This window comes from Hylobates moloch, unplaced genomic scaffold (assembly GCF_009828535.3).
Source record: "Hylobates moloch isolate HMO894 unplaced genomic scaffold, HMol_V3 SCAFFOLD_17, whole genome shotgun sequence".
Taxonomy (NCBI): domain Eukaryota; kingdom Metazoa; phylum Chordata; class Mammalia; order Primates; family Hylobatidae; genus Hylobates; species Hylobates moloch.
In genome coordinates, this window is record NW_026652292.1 from 54,683,305 (window position 1) to 54,699,774 (window position 16,470).

Here is a 16,470-nt window from a genome sequence, read left to right on the forward strand (position 1 = left end):
GTCAATATGCTATGTTATACAGTGGCCAATATAAATGATGTTTAACATCATTCATCATTAGGGAAATGCAAATTAAAACTACAATGATATCCTACTTCACATCTACCAGAATGTACTGGCAAATGTGGAATGGTTTTAATATTCAAAAACAACTGTGGGAATGTAAAATGATGTAGACATATTAGAAAACTGTCATTTTCTCAAACACTTAGGCAGTTACTATATGACACAACAATTCCACTACTAAGTGTATACTCAGGAAAAATAAAAACATTTATCATCACAAAACTTGTACATAAATATTTGTAGAAGTCACATTATTTATAGTAGCCAAAAAGTGGAGGAAAACAACCGAATATTCATCAGTTGATGAATTAATGAACAAAAGTACCCTGTCCATACAATGGAATATTATCCTTCCATAAAAGAAAAGAAGTACATGCTAGAACATGAATGAACCTTGAAAGCATCATGCTAAGTGAGTGAAGCCATTCGCAAAGGACAACACATTATGTGATTGTATTTACATACAGTGTTCAGAATAAGCAAAACCTTGGAGACAGAAAGTAGATTAGTGATTTCCAAGGGTTAGGAATTTCGATGAAAAATAGGGATTAACTGCAAATGGGTTTGAGTTTTCCTTTATGGATGATGAAAATGTTCTAACAGTAAATAATAGGAGCGGTTGCACTAAACTGCATTCTTCAAAAGGTTGATTTTTATGGCATGTGAACGATGTGTGGATAAATGTATTATATATTTTCATGTATTACAGCTAATATACCTGCATTATTGTTACATATATGTATTATATCTGAATACAACATTTTTTAATTGATAAAGCTTTTATTACTAGAAAATAGCTGAGCTTAAATCTGAATGCAAGCCTATTGATTCTAAACTCTTCAAGATCCACGGCACCAAATCACATTCTTGGGCTTACAAAAAAAAATACAAAACTCCCTGACAATTTGTCAGCACCAAAAATTTAATCACATAAAAATATTCACAGAATTTGTGCATATGCATCCTAGGTCCTCAACAGCTATTAGTACTTGACACATGAGAATTTTCCAAATAATGGTATTAGTAATGAGAAATAAAAAAAGAAACACTAAAAAAACAGGAAACTCAAAACTAGAAAAAAAATCTCTCATTTTTTTCCATACCAGGCAATTATACTATAGCAATAGCTTACACATGCTACTCTAACGTCGTAATTCAATAGCTAAGGTTTCTCATGAAGTGCCTTAGGTACATCTAGTGTAGAGTGGCAAAATATAGATAAATCCTTTGAAACAAATATATTATATTGCCTGATTTGATTTGCATCTTTATTAAATATTTTAAATGTGGGTCATATTTTAAAGGATAATTTATTTGTCACCTCAGTGTCTCTCTATCATTTTTCTCTCATTTCCTCTCTTATACATGCATTCATATACAAGGACAGTTGAAAACAGCTTCATAATTTTGATATTTATTTTAATTATTGGGAAAAGTTATAAAAATCATGTAAATGTATGCTTAACATTTTGGATTTGATGACTTGCCAAATTTTTAAGTGAAAAAATAACTTGCATAGCTGTTTACTGGAATTGCAGGAAATAAAGGAATGAAAAAAGTCAGAAGTTTATATATTGATAATTTTCATATAAATCTGTATTCAGCCAAATAATCAAGGGTGAAGGTAAAATAATACATTTTTAGACAGGCAAAGACTCAGGGATTACCTCCATGTACCCTTTCTTGGGAAGCTATTGGAGAAAATACTCCAGCAAAATGAAGGAGTACACAAACCAGAGAATGACATGGATCCAGCAAATAGGATCCAACACAGGCAATATTCCAGTTATGGAGCTGGCTTTGAAAAGAAACACTAAAAATATTAACAGGTTAGCTGGGTGGAGTGGCCCATGCCTGTAGTTCCCAGCTTCTCAGGGGGCTAAGCAAGAGGATGGCTTGAGCCCAAGACCTCCAGACCAGCCTGGCCACCATAGTGAGATCCTTCTCTTAAAAATAATAATGGGTTATTGCCAGATTGGGGGCATTTAGAAAGAAGTTCACTGAAGATAAAGCAGAAATAAAAAAAAAAAAACAAGGGGGAAAGGTTGGTTAGGCAATCATTAATTTTAGGGCAGAAAGAAGTACAGGATAGGAAGTAAGAGCATAATATGCTGTTTTCCTGAACAATAAGCAATGTGTACATTGTCATAATGATGTGGTGACTGCTTAGCTCCTAAATCTGGTAACTACTTTGGGACAATATGGGAGGAAAAGTGAAGATAGTGATGGTATAAGAGCTAAATCCTCAACTGTCATATCAAGAAATCACTATACAATGTATAAAATAATCAAGAAATGACTAAGTAGTAATATAAGGAAAAAAATAGAAGACATTGCTAAAAGAGTTAAAAGTCATTGCTCTGGAGAATTAGGAGGGATGGGGCAGGGTACTATTATGATGCATTATAAGCTGAAGAGGCTTTTAAAAATTACATGTATTAATGTATGCATTTACTTGAAAAACCCTTGAAGGTAACTACCAGAAGGAAAAACTAAGAGAATGAAAAGTGCTTGCCTCTGGAAAGAACAACCGGCCGGACTGTTGTTTTCACTGTGAGACTTTTGGAGCCATTTGATTTTACTTAACCATTTTCATACACGTCTTTAATGAAAATAATTCTATCTTAATAAAAAGTTACACTCATAAAAAAGTGGTCTCTTTTTGAAAAAAAAAAAACCTTAAGAAACATTTAGCTGTAAGATTAGAACTCTAATCTGAACAGATATTAAAACTTTTTTCCCAAGATGATCTTTAGCACACTTCTTTAATAGAAAGTGTTTGGCTTAATAGAAAATTTGTCAAATAGCTGCCTAATTTTGAATGAAAATGAGAATAAAAGATTAAACCTAACTCCATTTTCAGAAAATAGCCCATACAAATACTTAGTTCTATGATCGAAAAGACCTGTATATCCCAAACCACTGACTTCTCACTTACTAGGAGACCCTTAGGAGATGAATGTTCACACAGGGTATCTAGAAGCAAATATTTCGGCATTTCAATAATAAACAGATAAAATTAGAAGATTTGGATGCTTAGGGAGAAAAAAAAGTAAGCCATTCAGAAGACATCTCTCAGTGTAACATTCCACAACAGGTAAAATAAAAGTAAATATGCTCCTTGTTTAACTTCCAAATGCAATAATGTGAAGATCTTGAACTGAATCCCTTAGCTGAAGATAGTTGCATATATCATCCCATCATTAAGTCTTAATATTTGTTTCACATTTTGGCAAACATTGGGAACATGTGATCAATAATTTACTAAGGAAAAATGACTATGAGCTCTGCCCAAGACCCATTTTTTGGAGAAGCTAACTGGTTTATTTGTAGAACTTTCTAATCATTCATGTTTCATTCTGTGAATTTAAATAAGCTTTGATGCATTTGTGTTTATTGAAATAAAAATGAGCTACAATATGACTTAATAAATGAGATGTTACAATTGCTTCCATAGGAAATATATATATGTAGCTTTGTAATTACATTTACCTTAAAACATGTTTATCGACAGTCATCTTTGCAATTATTGCAATTAAACTCCAAAGTAGTGCCAAATGTACAAGATAAAAGCATAAATAAAAAGATAGAAAATGAAAATTCACAAAACACATAAGAAGTAGACTTTGGAAGTAGACTACATATCCTTAGGCCAGCCAACCAGTAAGATGAGGAGGGGAATATTGAGCCATTGGGAAAACAGACATTGTCTGGAGGGACCATAGTATTGAAAGGAAGATAATCCTTGATGGTCTAATGGTCTTTACTTAATCCTGAGTATACTTTTCTTATGGAGTTAATTTAATTCCACTTAAAAAAAATCAACCTCATAAAATCTTACTTAAATGATATCAGGTGAAATATTTTTAGTGATATTCAGTAGGACATTTCACCACAGACGAAATGTTTTGCCCAGGGGTAAAAATTCTGAGAGCCTGATCCTGTATTATAAATTCTTTAATACAAATTTAGACTTTGCCAAGTAAAAAAATTGTTTCCCATATTGAAATTTTATTTGTAAGTCTTTGGGACAATATGTTTTTCTTTTTCTTACCATATTAACAAAGAGAAAAAAAAAAGATCAATTAAATTGTTACTAAAATGCAGTTGGTTTTGTTATAATGGGTTATGGAGTTGTACATTTTCCAGATGGAAAAGTATATATAAAATCATCACTTTTGAAACTTTTAGTACAGGTATAATCATGAAACCAACTAAAAATCCACTTTGACTCCAAATATGAATATTCCTCTTCCCTCCTTGTAATCTTGCCTCAATCTTTGCAAAGGTTTGGGCATTTGGTAGAATCCATCCCTGCCTGGGCTGTTTTGTTCTTCAAATGATTTCTCTGTATAGGATACAGGTATCTCTGGAGGGAGGTTTTATGAGACCCCCTCCAGAGATGCCTGTATCCTATGCAAACAAATCAAAACTCCTAATGCCTTCAAAGTTTTTAACAGTCTGGTCCCAATTATACAGCTTCTAGAGGCCCTACCTCAGCTATCTGCTCACACATGCCCCAGAAGACCAAGAATTCTCAGCCTTCTTAAATTTGCATATAATGTTCCCACTGCGTGACCCATTCTACTACCCTGTTCTCTGTCCTCCAACTTTTTTCATCATCAAGGCTTAGCTTAAATTCTCTCTGCTCTGAATCTTTTCCCAATCCGTCTCCAGGCAGAATTCATTGCTGCCTTTTTTATGCTTCCATTACACTATCAGAGGTGAGTTGGAGGTCAACTTAAACCCACTTGTGAGGGCTGATTTTTAAATATCCAGGAATTTCAAGCCAATTTTTAAACTGGTAGGAGCTGGAAATCAGCCATGGTGGAAATATTTACAACATAGAAATGGACAAATCCGGGCTCTTTCCCTCACCCTGCCAGAGAGCCAGCTTTCCAGCTCCTCATTGCTTTGCAGATGATGTTAGTATAGCACATATCCTATTCCCATTTATGCTACAGTTAGAATATCAGTCTCTCTTATAAAGTTGTGGGCTCATTGAGGTCAGAGTCACTATCTTTACTCATTTTTCTATCTCCCAGAACTTAGAAAAACTGATAAATGACAGATGATCAATGAACAACTTTTTAAATAAAAAATAAGTATTAAAACTAAACTGTTATTCTAACTCTCTTAATGAGAAATTAGGCACATGGCATAACTACTCTGAATATGTTTCCCATTCTACAATAGGCAGAGAGTATATCTCTGTAACCTAGTTATTGTAGGAATTAAATAAGATAATAGTTAGAAAAATTATTTGTAAATAATGAGAAATGAAAAATTCTTTTTTTTTTTTTTTTTTTTTTTTTTTACATAGCGTGGGCAAGGACTTCATGTCTAAAACACCAAAAGCAATGGCAACAAAAGCCAAAATTGACAAATGGAATCTCATTAAACTAAAGAGCTTCTGCACAGCAAAAGAAACTACCATCAGAGTGAACAGGCAACCTACAGAATGGGAGAAAATTTTTGCAACCTACTCATCTGACAAAGGGCTAATATCCAGAATCTACAATGAACTCAAACAAATTTACAAGAAAAAAACAAACAACCCCATCAAAAAGTGGGCAGAGGACATGAACAGACACTTCTCAAAAGAAGACATTTATGCAGCCAAAAAACACATGAAGAAATGCTCATCATCACTGGCCATCAGAGAAATGCAAATCAAAACCACAGTGAGATACCATCTCACACCAGTTAGAATGGCCATCATTAAAAAATCAGAAAACAACAGGTGCTGGAGAGGATGTGGAGAAATAGGAACACTTTTACACTGTTGGTGGGACTGTAAACTAGTTCAACCATTGTGGAAGTCAGTGTGGCGATTCCTCAGGGATCTAGAACTAGAAATACCATTTGACCCAGCCATCCCATTACTGGGTATATACCCAAAGGACTATAAATCATGCTACTATAAAGACACATGCACACGTAGGTTTATTGCGGCACTATTCACAATAGCAAAGAGTTGGAACCAACCCAAATGTCCAACAACGATAGACTGGATTAAGAAAATGTGGCACATATACACCATGGAATACTATGCAGCCATAAAAAATGATGAGTTTGTGTCCTTTGTAGGGACATGGATGAAACTGGAAAACATCATTCTCGGTAAACTATCGCAAGGACAAAAAACCAAACACCGCATGTTCTCACTCATAGGTGGCAATTGAACAATGAGAACTCATGGACACAGGAAGGGGAACATCACACTCCGGGGACTGTTGTGGGGTGGGGGGAGGGGGGAGGGACAGCATTAGGAGATATACCTAATGCTAAATGACAAGTTAATGGGTACAGGAAATCAACATGGCACATGGATACATATGTAACAAACCTGCACATTGTGCACATGTACCCTAAAACCTAAATTATAATAAAAAAAAAAGAAAAATTCTTAAATAATGAAAAAAGGTCATGAGCTCTTGTTATTTTCATTGAGGCATTTACTCAAGTTCTAGCAATGTCCTCAGAGTATAAAAATCCTCAAAAGGTATTCATAAAATTAATTCAATAAGCGACAATGAAATTAATAACATTTATTAAAAATGTCTTAATAAAATAATAATTCTTTTTATTTCATTTATTTATTTATTTTTGGCCAAAGAAACACTCTTATTTAGCTCCATTTTTTTTGAAATTGAATTCCTCAAGTTCTGCTGGTTACATAGCCCACTTTGGGTCATTGAGGGAGGGTTCACTGTGATAGGGAAGGAAGCAAATCAGTGATAATCATTTGGTGATATCATCTTACAGCCTTTGAGTCTGAGCAGCTCCAGTCTTGTCTACTTTTTAAAATAGGCATTTATGTGTGATGTCCTTCAAATACTCTTTTCCACAGCCAAATTAAAGTTTTAAAAGTTTGAGATAACTGGAACACACACATCAGTAATAATATCACTTTATTATTTTTTACATGTTAAATTGCTGTAACTTAATAGCATATTTTGAGTTGATTTCAAGTGATTTTACATTAAGTTTCAGCTTATCTACCAAAGAAGTGTCTACACGAAATTTATAATCAAATTAGAAATAACTATTTTAATGCCAATTGAAACATGAATAAATGGGATTATTCAATATGAATCCAAAATTTTAGTGAACAATAAAACTTTATTTTTTTCACAACTTCTCACTGACAATTTGTTAAATTAGGTCAAGCCTACTGACATAAGGAAACATTTCTGTCTTTTTATATGGAAAATAGACTAAAGAACTCACACTCAAAGTTCAAACTGTGTAAATGAACTGCAGGGAAATGTTAGGCAATAAAGAGAAGGAAGAAAAATTAAATATGAATTAATCTATCTGATCTTATCTAATAACTTTTTTTTTGCAACTAAATTTTTAAAACTATATATTTTAGGCCTTTGAACTAAAGAATCACTCATATCTGTGTCTGTTTTTGATACTTCACTTATTTCTGTTAGTGACTTTTTTTTTTTTTTTTTTTTTTTTGATACGGAGTCTCGCTCTGTCACCCAGGCTGGAGTGCAGTGGTGCAATCTCGGCTCACTGCAAGCTCCGCCTCCCGGGTTCACGCCATTCTCCTGCCTCAGCCTCTCCGAGTAGCTGGGACTACAGGCGCCCGCCACCACGCCCGGCTAATTTTTTTGTATTTTTAGTAGAGACGGGGTTTCACTGTGGTCTCGATCTCCTGACCTCGTGATCCGCCCGCCTCGGCCTCCCAAAGTGCAGGGATTACAAGCGTGAGCCACCGCGCCCGGCCTCTGTTAGTGACTTTTAAAAAAAAGTCACACCTGACAAAGAATAGGAAAACTGCAATTCTGCAATAGAATCTTAAAACCATGTGATGTTTATGGTACATATTAATGTAATGATATAGCTATAGTTCAAACAGAAGAGAGACAAAGTTAATATAAGAAAACTCCTTAAATATTAGGTTAAATTAATATTTCCGTGTGGCAGGAGAAAAATTAAGGGCAGTGTAACAATTTGTGAGTTGAGACTTTTAAATACTTATTGATTTGCTGTAAAAACATTTTTGGATTTTAGAATCAGGAGCTATGGGGATGACAGATTGTAAGGAAAAGATAAAATGAATCTGTCTACGTCAATAAACTTGATTTTTAACATGAACAATAGATTCAGAGTGGTGTGATTTCTCTCTAAAGCATTAATTCATAACATGAAAACTATGGACTCTTTTTCCTTAAACATGTACAGAAAATCAATATTCATAAGTTTCAAAGAACGCTTTTTTGGAGGTGGTTTCCTAATCGCCTAAATTGACTTACAAAATGGTACTAGAATCAGGAAGCTTCAACATCCTGTTTCAGAGAAACAGTGCTGCTGGATGGAAGGTTCTTTTATGGGTTGGAACCCCGAAAGCTCGCCAACAGACAACACGAGGCGGTGTGGAATAGCAAATGCTGTCTTAATGAGCACCTGGGTGCAGGCGGGCTAAGGCCTAAAATGGCATCGGCCCCAAGTAAGGACGGGGCAAAGGTTTTATAGTCTCCTCTAAACAGGAAGTGTCCTCGTCTTGAGAGGTGACAGCATGCTGGCAGTCCTCACAGCCCTCACTTGCTCTTGGCGCCCCCTCTGCCTGGGCTTCCACTTTGGCGGCACTTGAGGAGCCCTTCAGCCCACCACTGCACTGTGGGAGCCCTTTCTGGGCTGGCCAAGGCCAGAGCCGGCTCCCTCAGTTTGCAGGGAGGTGTGGAGGGGGAGGCGCGAGGGGGAACCGGGGCTGCGCGCCACGCTTGCGGGCCAGCTGGAGTTCCGGGTGGGCGTGAGCTTGGCAGGCCCCCTACTCAGAGCAGCCGGCCGGCCCTGCCGGCCCTGGGCAATGAAGGGCTTAGCACCCGGGCCAGCAGCTGCGGAGGGTGTACTGGGTCCCCCAGCAGTGCCGACCCACCAGCACTGCGCTGGATTTCTCACTGGACCTTAGGTGCCTTCCCGCGGGGCAGGGCTCGGGACCTGCAGCCCGCCAAGCCTGAGCCTCCCACCCCCTCCACGGGCTCCTGTGCGGCTCGAGCCTCCCCAACGAGCGCCAACCCCTGCTCAACGGCGCCCAGTCCCATCGACCACCCAAGGGCTGAGGAGTGCTCACTCTTTGGGTCCACACTGCTTTTATAAGCTGTAACACTCACCGCAAAGGTCTGCAGCTTCACTCCTGAAGCCAGCGAGACCACGAGCCCACCAGGAGGAACAAACAACTCCAGACGCGCTGCCTGAAAAGCTGTAACACTCACCGCGAAGGTCTGCAGCTTCACTCCTGAGCCAGCGAGACCACGAACCCACCAGAAGGAAGAAACTCCGAACACATCCGAACATCAGAAGGAACAAACTCCGGACAGGCCGCCTTTAGAACTGTAACACTCAGCGCGAGGGTCCGCGGCTTCATTCTTGAAGTCAGTGAGACCAAGAACCCACCAATTCCGGACACAGTCTGAGGTAACTGCTACGTTGTACCTGGATGGCCTCGTTCTCAATCTTCAGGGATACGTGTCTTCCGGCCATGGTAGGTGTCTTCCGGTCGGCTCTCTTCCTGCTTCTGGTATCTTTTTTTTTTTTAAATTATACTTTAAGTTTTAGGGTACACGTGTACAACGTGCAGGTTTGTTACATATGTATACATGTGCCATGTTGGTGTGCTGCACCCATTAATTCGTCATTTACATTAGGTATATCTCCTAATGCTATCCCTCCCCCTTCCCCCACCCCACAACAGGCCCGGGGGTGTGATGATCCCCTTCCTGTGTCCAAGTGTTCTCATTGTTCAGCTCCCACCTAGGAGTGACATCCTGCTATCTTGCTGGCGCACTCTGCTGACACAAGTTGCACCTTGGGACTGGGCCTGAGAAGGGAGGAGTTACTCATCTCCTTAAGCTTTCAGGCCCCGGGGAGAATTACACTGACCAGTGTATTTTTTATTCCAAAGGAGCTGAAAATCCATATTTTTATATGAAGCATCATGATTTTTAAATGTTGGTAACTAAAATAAAGACACATCTGTATGAACAAAAACACAAAAACAAAAACAAAAGTATGAGCCTGATAGAACATGAACACCACCAGCTTCTGACTCTCTTTAAATCCCTTGTATGCAGATTGTACAATCTTACAACCTTCCTAAAGGAAATTGCATAAACACGTTAAGATTAGTGCAAGAGTAAATAATTATTTTTAAAACCTAAATAAGTTGTTCTTTTCATGTTTGTGGCCCCAAATATGTATAGGGGTTTGCTGCTTTTCTGAGGAAATAATTTTGAACTCCACGTATGGCCAGGTTATTAAGCTTAAACACAAGACCTTATTTAATTATTTATTTATTTTTGCAGTTAATGAGAATGAGACAAATTAGTAACAAACATAAGTAAAGGGTTAGAAATATAATGATGTGCTAAACAATGCTCTTAACTCCTCTGTCTAGAATAACTTAGAGTAAAACAAAGCAAACAAAAGCAGAATTTTGTATTTGTGGTCTAGTCATAAATACATTTTTCTAAAATTGTACATGCTGCCCATTCTTACCTAGAGGCATCTGAAATGACCTGTCAGGCATTTTCAAGACTAGGATTTTAAAGATTCATTAGAAATCTACTGACTCCCAATTTTTTTATCAACTTCAAATCAATCTTAATCTTGCCCATTAAGTGGACATTTTTCACACCTGGTTTCAACACAAGAAATATTGAAATTAATATGAAGGGCAAAATGATCCATTTAAATATATTTTTAATCAATTCAAATCAGTAAACTTTTCAACAGGCTTTACTTGAATTTTACCAATTTTGGCCAAGTTGCCTGTCTATGAGATAGAAGTGACATGAAGGACTTAAAATTAATGTCTACTTATTTCTTCCCAGACCTATGTGGAGCCCAAGAAATGTAACAGAATACTTTTTGTTGGTTTTTTAAAAACTTTATTTCTGCTTTGAATAGATATTTCTTCAAAGAGTCCACTCATCATAATTGCACCATTGGTCTGATCTTAAAGACCATAAAAAAAAAAAAGATGGGTAAGCTTACAGTTACTGGAATTTGAGCAGTTTCAGAAATGTTCCAAATATTTTTAAAGGTATTTGACAATGGTTATTTAAAATGTTTACCGTGTTTCCTGTATATTGGCCCTGCTTTTGAAGATTGACTCAATATATTTTAAATTATATTTTAACTTTATGTTGGAAGTAATTTCTTAAAAACAATTAAGATATTTATATGATTTGAATGTTTTTGTTCCCTACAAATTTGATGTTGAAACGTAATCCCCTCCAAAATTCAGTTGTTTCCAATATGATACTGTGAAGAAGTGGGACGTTTAAGAAAAGATTAGACGAGGCCGGGCGGGGTGGCTCATGTCTGTAATCCCATTACTTTGGGAGGCCGAGGCGGGCGGATCAGGAGATCAAGAGATAGAGCCCATCCTTCCAACCTGGTGAAACCCCATCTCTACTAAAATTACAAAAATTAGCTGGGCGCGGTGGCGCACTTGTAGTCACAGCTACTTGAGAGGCTGAGGCAGGAGAATCGCTGGAACCCGGGAGGCGGAGATGGCAGTGAGCCGAGGTTGCACGACTGCACTCCAGCCTGAGTGACAGAGCGAGACTGTCTCAAAAGAAAAAAAAAAAAAAAAGGTTTTTAAGCTTTTTGGGTCATATCATCAGTCTAAAGTAAAATGACATTTCTGTTTAGATAGGCTTTTTTTACTGTTAAGATTGGCTTATTAATTATACACATTAGGTTGTTTTATTTGGCCTTATTTTACAATAAAATGAGGCAGAGGTTTGTTGATGAGATATCGATTTGTTGAATGTTATATATAATTTTACAGGAAAATGTTAAATAATCATTTTAAATGTTTACCTATTTATCATATATTAAATGCCAAGCACTTCTCACATACTGTATTTTTTTCTTCTATATATTCTGAAATTTCTACAATGTGTCTTTATTACATCTATTTAAATATATGTTTTTAAATCAATGCATCTCTTTGGTAAAATAATCATCAAATGTAAGGTGAATTTTTAAAAAATATATTTGTTTATTTCCTTTTTTTCTTTTTTGAGACAGTCTCACTCTGTCGCCCAGGGTGGAGTGCAGTGACGTATCTTGGCTCACTGCACCTCTGCCTCCCATGTTCAAGCAATTCTCGTGCCTTAACCTCCTGAGTAGCTGGGATTACAGTGGTGTATCTAATTTTTGTATTTTTAGTAGAGATAGGGTTTCACCATGTTGGCCAGGCTGCTCTCAAACTCCAGGCCTCAACTGATCCATCTGTCTCAGCTTCCCAAAGTACAGGGATTACAGGCATGAGTCACCAAGCCTGGCTTACATATTTTAATTTTTAAATATTTTATTTTGAAGTAATTTCAGATTTGCGGAAAAGTTGTGAAGACAATTGATATTTCCCATAAATGTCACTACCAGTTTTCCCTATTAGTAACATCTTATGCTAGTGTCAGTTTATAAAATATTGATACATTATTATTAACCAGACTATACTCTTGTTCATATTCTCTTAGTTTTCACCTAATGTCCTTTTTCTGTTTCGGGATCTCACCCAGGATACCTTTACAACTTTCAGTCATGATGTCTAACTTAGACTCCTTCTGGCTGTAGCAGTTTCTCAGGCTTACCTTGTTTTTGATGTCCTGGACATTTTTAGGGGTACTGATTAGATATTTTGCAGAATTTTCCTCATTTTAGATTTCTTGAATGTTTTTCTCATGATTGGACTGGAATTATGGTTTGGGGGAGGAAAAACACCACAGTAAAATGCCATTTCCATCACCTTATATCAAGAGCACATGACTCCTCACAGTCCATGTAATCTTGGATCATCTGGCTAAGGTAATGTTTGTCAGGTTTCTTCACTGTAAAGTTGCCTTTTTCCTCCTTTACTCAACGCACTCTGTGGAAGGAAATCACTATGAGCAACCCACACTTAAGAAACTGGGCGTAACATCCCACTTGTGTGAGAGTGGAGTATCTGCATAAATTATCCGGAATTATTCCCCAAGGGAAATTTGTCTCTTCTGATGTATTTATTCAATCTTTTTTATATGAGTATAATCTCATGAGTGTTAACTTTATATTTTGGGTTATAATTCAGTATTACTTTATTTTGTGATGATTTTTTTTTCAGCTTTAACCTTTGGGTACTTGTAAGCACTCCCTCCCACCCGCATTTCCAATTGTACGTGTGTACACTTGAGCACTTCCTTACTTTCTGACACTACAGAAAATTCCAGGCTCATTTTATGTATTTCTTGCTCTAGTCCTAAAATCAGCCATTTCTTCAGGAATCTTTTCTTTCTTTAATTGTAAAATGTTATTAGAAACCAAGAATTGAATGCTAAGTTTGCTCTTTGCTACTTTGGTATGGTTGATTCTAGTACCTCTTAGCTTACAGAGCAAAGAAATACATGTTTGTATACTCACATCTTTACACACACCTATAAATAGGTATACATGTGATCATTTGTATCTACAGTAAACTACATTTTTACTTATCTCTCCATCTCTGATCCATTACCAACTCTACAAGTTTTACTTATCTCTCCATCTCTAATCCATTACCACATGGATCATTCTTGTGTCTTCTGCTTTCTTATTTGTAACTTTCCTTGACCTCCATTCTGGCTCTCACCATTTTCCATCCATTTAATTATTTGTTTAATTCTTTTTTGTTGTTTTTTTTTTTTGACATGGAGTCTTACTCTTGTCACCCAGGCTGGAGTGCAGTGGCATGATCTCGGCTCACTGCAACCTTCACCTCCCGAGTTCAAGTGATTCTCCTGCCTCAGGCTCCTGAGTAGCTGGGATTACAGGCACCCAACACCACACTGGCTAATTTTTTTTATTTTTTGGTACTTTTAGTAGAGATGGGGTTTTGCCATGTTGGCCAGGCTGGTCTGGAACTCCTGACCTCAGGTGCTGTGCCCACCTCGGCCTCCCAAAGTGCTGGGATTACAGGCGTGAGCCACCGCGCCCGGCCTGTTTAATTCTTTTTACGTGTGTATTGGTTACAGAGTTGTAAACCTACATACTCGTGGAAAAACACCTCAGCAACTAGAGTACAAAGCTCATGTATGGCTTCTTTTGTCTTAAGTCCTGTGGACTATCCCTTTACTTTTATTGAGAGTCTTTGTATATAACTGTGTATCTTGTATACAACAGACAGCTGGGTTTTTTTTTCTTTTTTTTAATCCACTCAGACAAGCTCTGTTTTTTAATTGGTATATTTAGGCCTTCACATATAAAATGCTTATTAACATGATTGGATTAATATGTACCACGCTTGTAACTTTTTTCTAGTCATTACGTTTGTTCTTTGTTTCTTTATTTCCCACTTGGTTTCGGCCTTCTCCAGTTTTGATTGAGAATTTTATATAATGCTATTGTATCTCCTTTCTTAGCATAATTACACTTTTAAAATATTTTAGTGATTGCCCTAGAGTTTACAATATACATTTTTAACTGAACCTAATCCACCTTCATATAGCACTATACTACTGTGCCCGTAGAACACACACTTCATAACAGAGGATTCCCCAATTCCTCCTTCCTATCCCTTATGACACTAATGTCATTCATTTTGCTGATTGATGTGTTCTAATCACTGAATACACTGTTAATATTACTATTACTGTTTTAAAGTATTGTCTTTCCTGTCAATTAAGAATGAGAAAAACAAATGACTTTGTTTTCCCTTCATTTTCTCATTCTTTGATATTCATTCTTTCTGTAAATCCAAGTTTTTGGCCATTTTTTGACGCTTCTTTCTGCTTCAAGACCTTCTTTTTTTAAATTTATTTTGTATTGTACATTGAAAAATTATAGTTGTATGTATTTACGGATTATGAAGTGATATTATTTATGATACAATGTATAATAATTAAATCACGCTAATTAACGTAGCCATCTCAAATACTTATCAATTTTGTGGTGAAGACATTTAAAATTTACTTAGAGATTCTGGAGTACACAGTTAGCTGTACTCATCATGCTGTGCAATAGATTCTTTATAAAAACTGATTCTTTCTGTGTATTTGAGGCTTTGGACCTTTGAGCATCATCTCTCCCTTTCCCCAAGTTCCCCAGCCTCTGTAACCACCATTCTACTCTTGGTTTCTTGATTATTTTAGAGTCTACATGTAAGTGAGAACATGCAGCATTTGTCTTTTTGTGCCTGGCTTAATTCATTCAGCATAATATTCTCCAGTTCTGTTCATGTCAAAATGACAGAATTTTTTCTTTATAGCTGAATAGTACTCCATGGTGTACATACACCACTTTTCTTTATCCATTTATCCCTTTATAGACATTTAGGTTAAATCCATAACTTGGCTACTGTCAATAGGGATACAATGAATGTAGGAGTACAGACATCTCTTTGATACACTGATTTAAAGTCTTTAGGGTAAATATCCAGAGATGGGATGGCTGGGTCATATGATACTTCTACTTTTAGTTTTTTGAGAAACTTCCGTACTGTTTTTCATAATAACTGTATTAATCTACATTCTCCATCATAGTGTACAAGGTTTCTGTTTTCTCTCCATCCTCACCAACACTTGTCTTTTGTCTTTTAGTTAACCTTTCTGACAGATGTGCGGTAATATACCATTGTAGTTTTAATCTGCATTTCCCAAATGTTTAGTTATGTTGAGCACTTTCTGATAATATCTGTTGGCCATTCTTATGTTTTGGGAAATATCTATTCAAGTCCTTTTCCCATTTTCTATTAGGATTATCTATTTTCTTTGCATAGAGTAGTTTGAGTTCCTTATATATTGTGGATACTAACCGCTTAACAGATATTTGCCTTGCAGATATTTTCTCCGAATCACAGATTTTCTTTTCATTTGGTTGGTGTTACTGTTTCTCCCCAAAACTTTAAATTTTTTTGCTCCATTCTTTTCCTGTTTGTATGGAAAAGAAGGCATTTGACAAGAGGTCAGCTATAATTTTTGCCCTTGCTCCTCTATTGAGAAGGTATATTTTTCCACTGGCTTTTTTGAAGATTATCTTTGTTTGCATTTTAAATATGATATTCCTAGATGTGTTGTTGCTATTTGTGTATTTTGCGTTTATCCTGCTGGTGTTCTTTTAGCCTTTGGACTCAGTGATTTGGGGAATCTGTAGGTAATTCTGGAAAATTCTCTGCCCTTACTACTTTAAATATTCATTCTGGGTTATCTTCTGCTCCTGGTGTCCCAATTAAGCATATTTTACGTATTTTTAATTGTCTCACAGTTATTTTATATACTGCTGAATTTTTTAAATTATTTTTTCATTCCATTTCAATTGACCTGTCTTTACGCTTACTGATTTTTTTCTTCATCTATGATGTGTCTACTGATGAGTCCATCAAAAATAGTCCTCATTTTTGTTAGTGTTTTTTTTTTATTTCTAGCA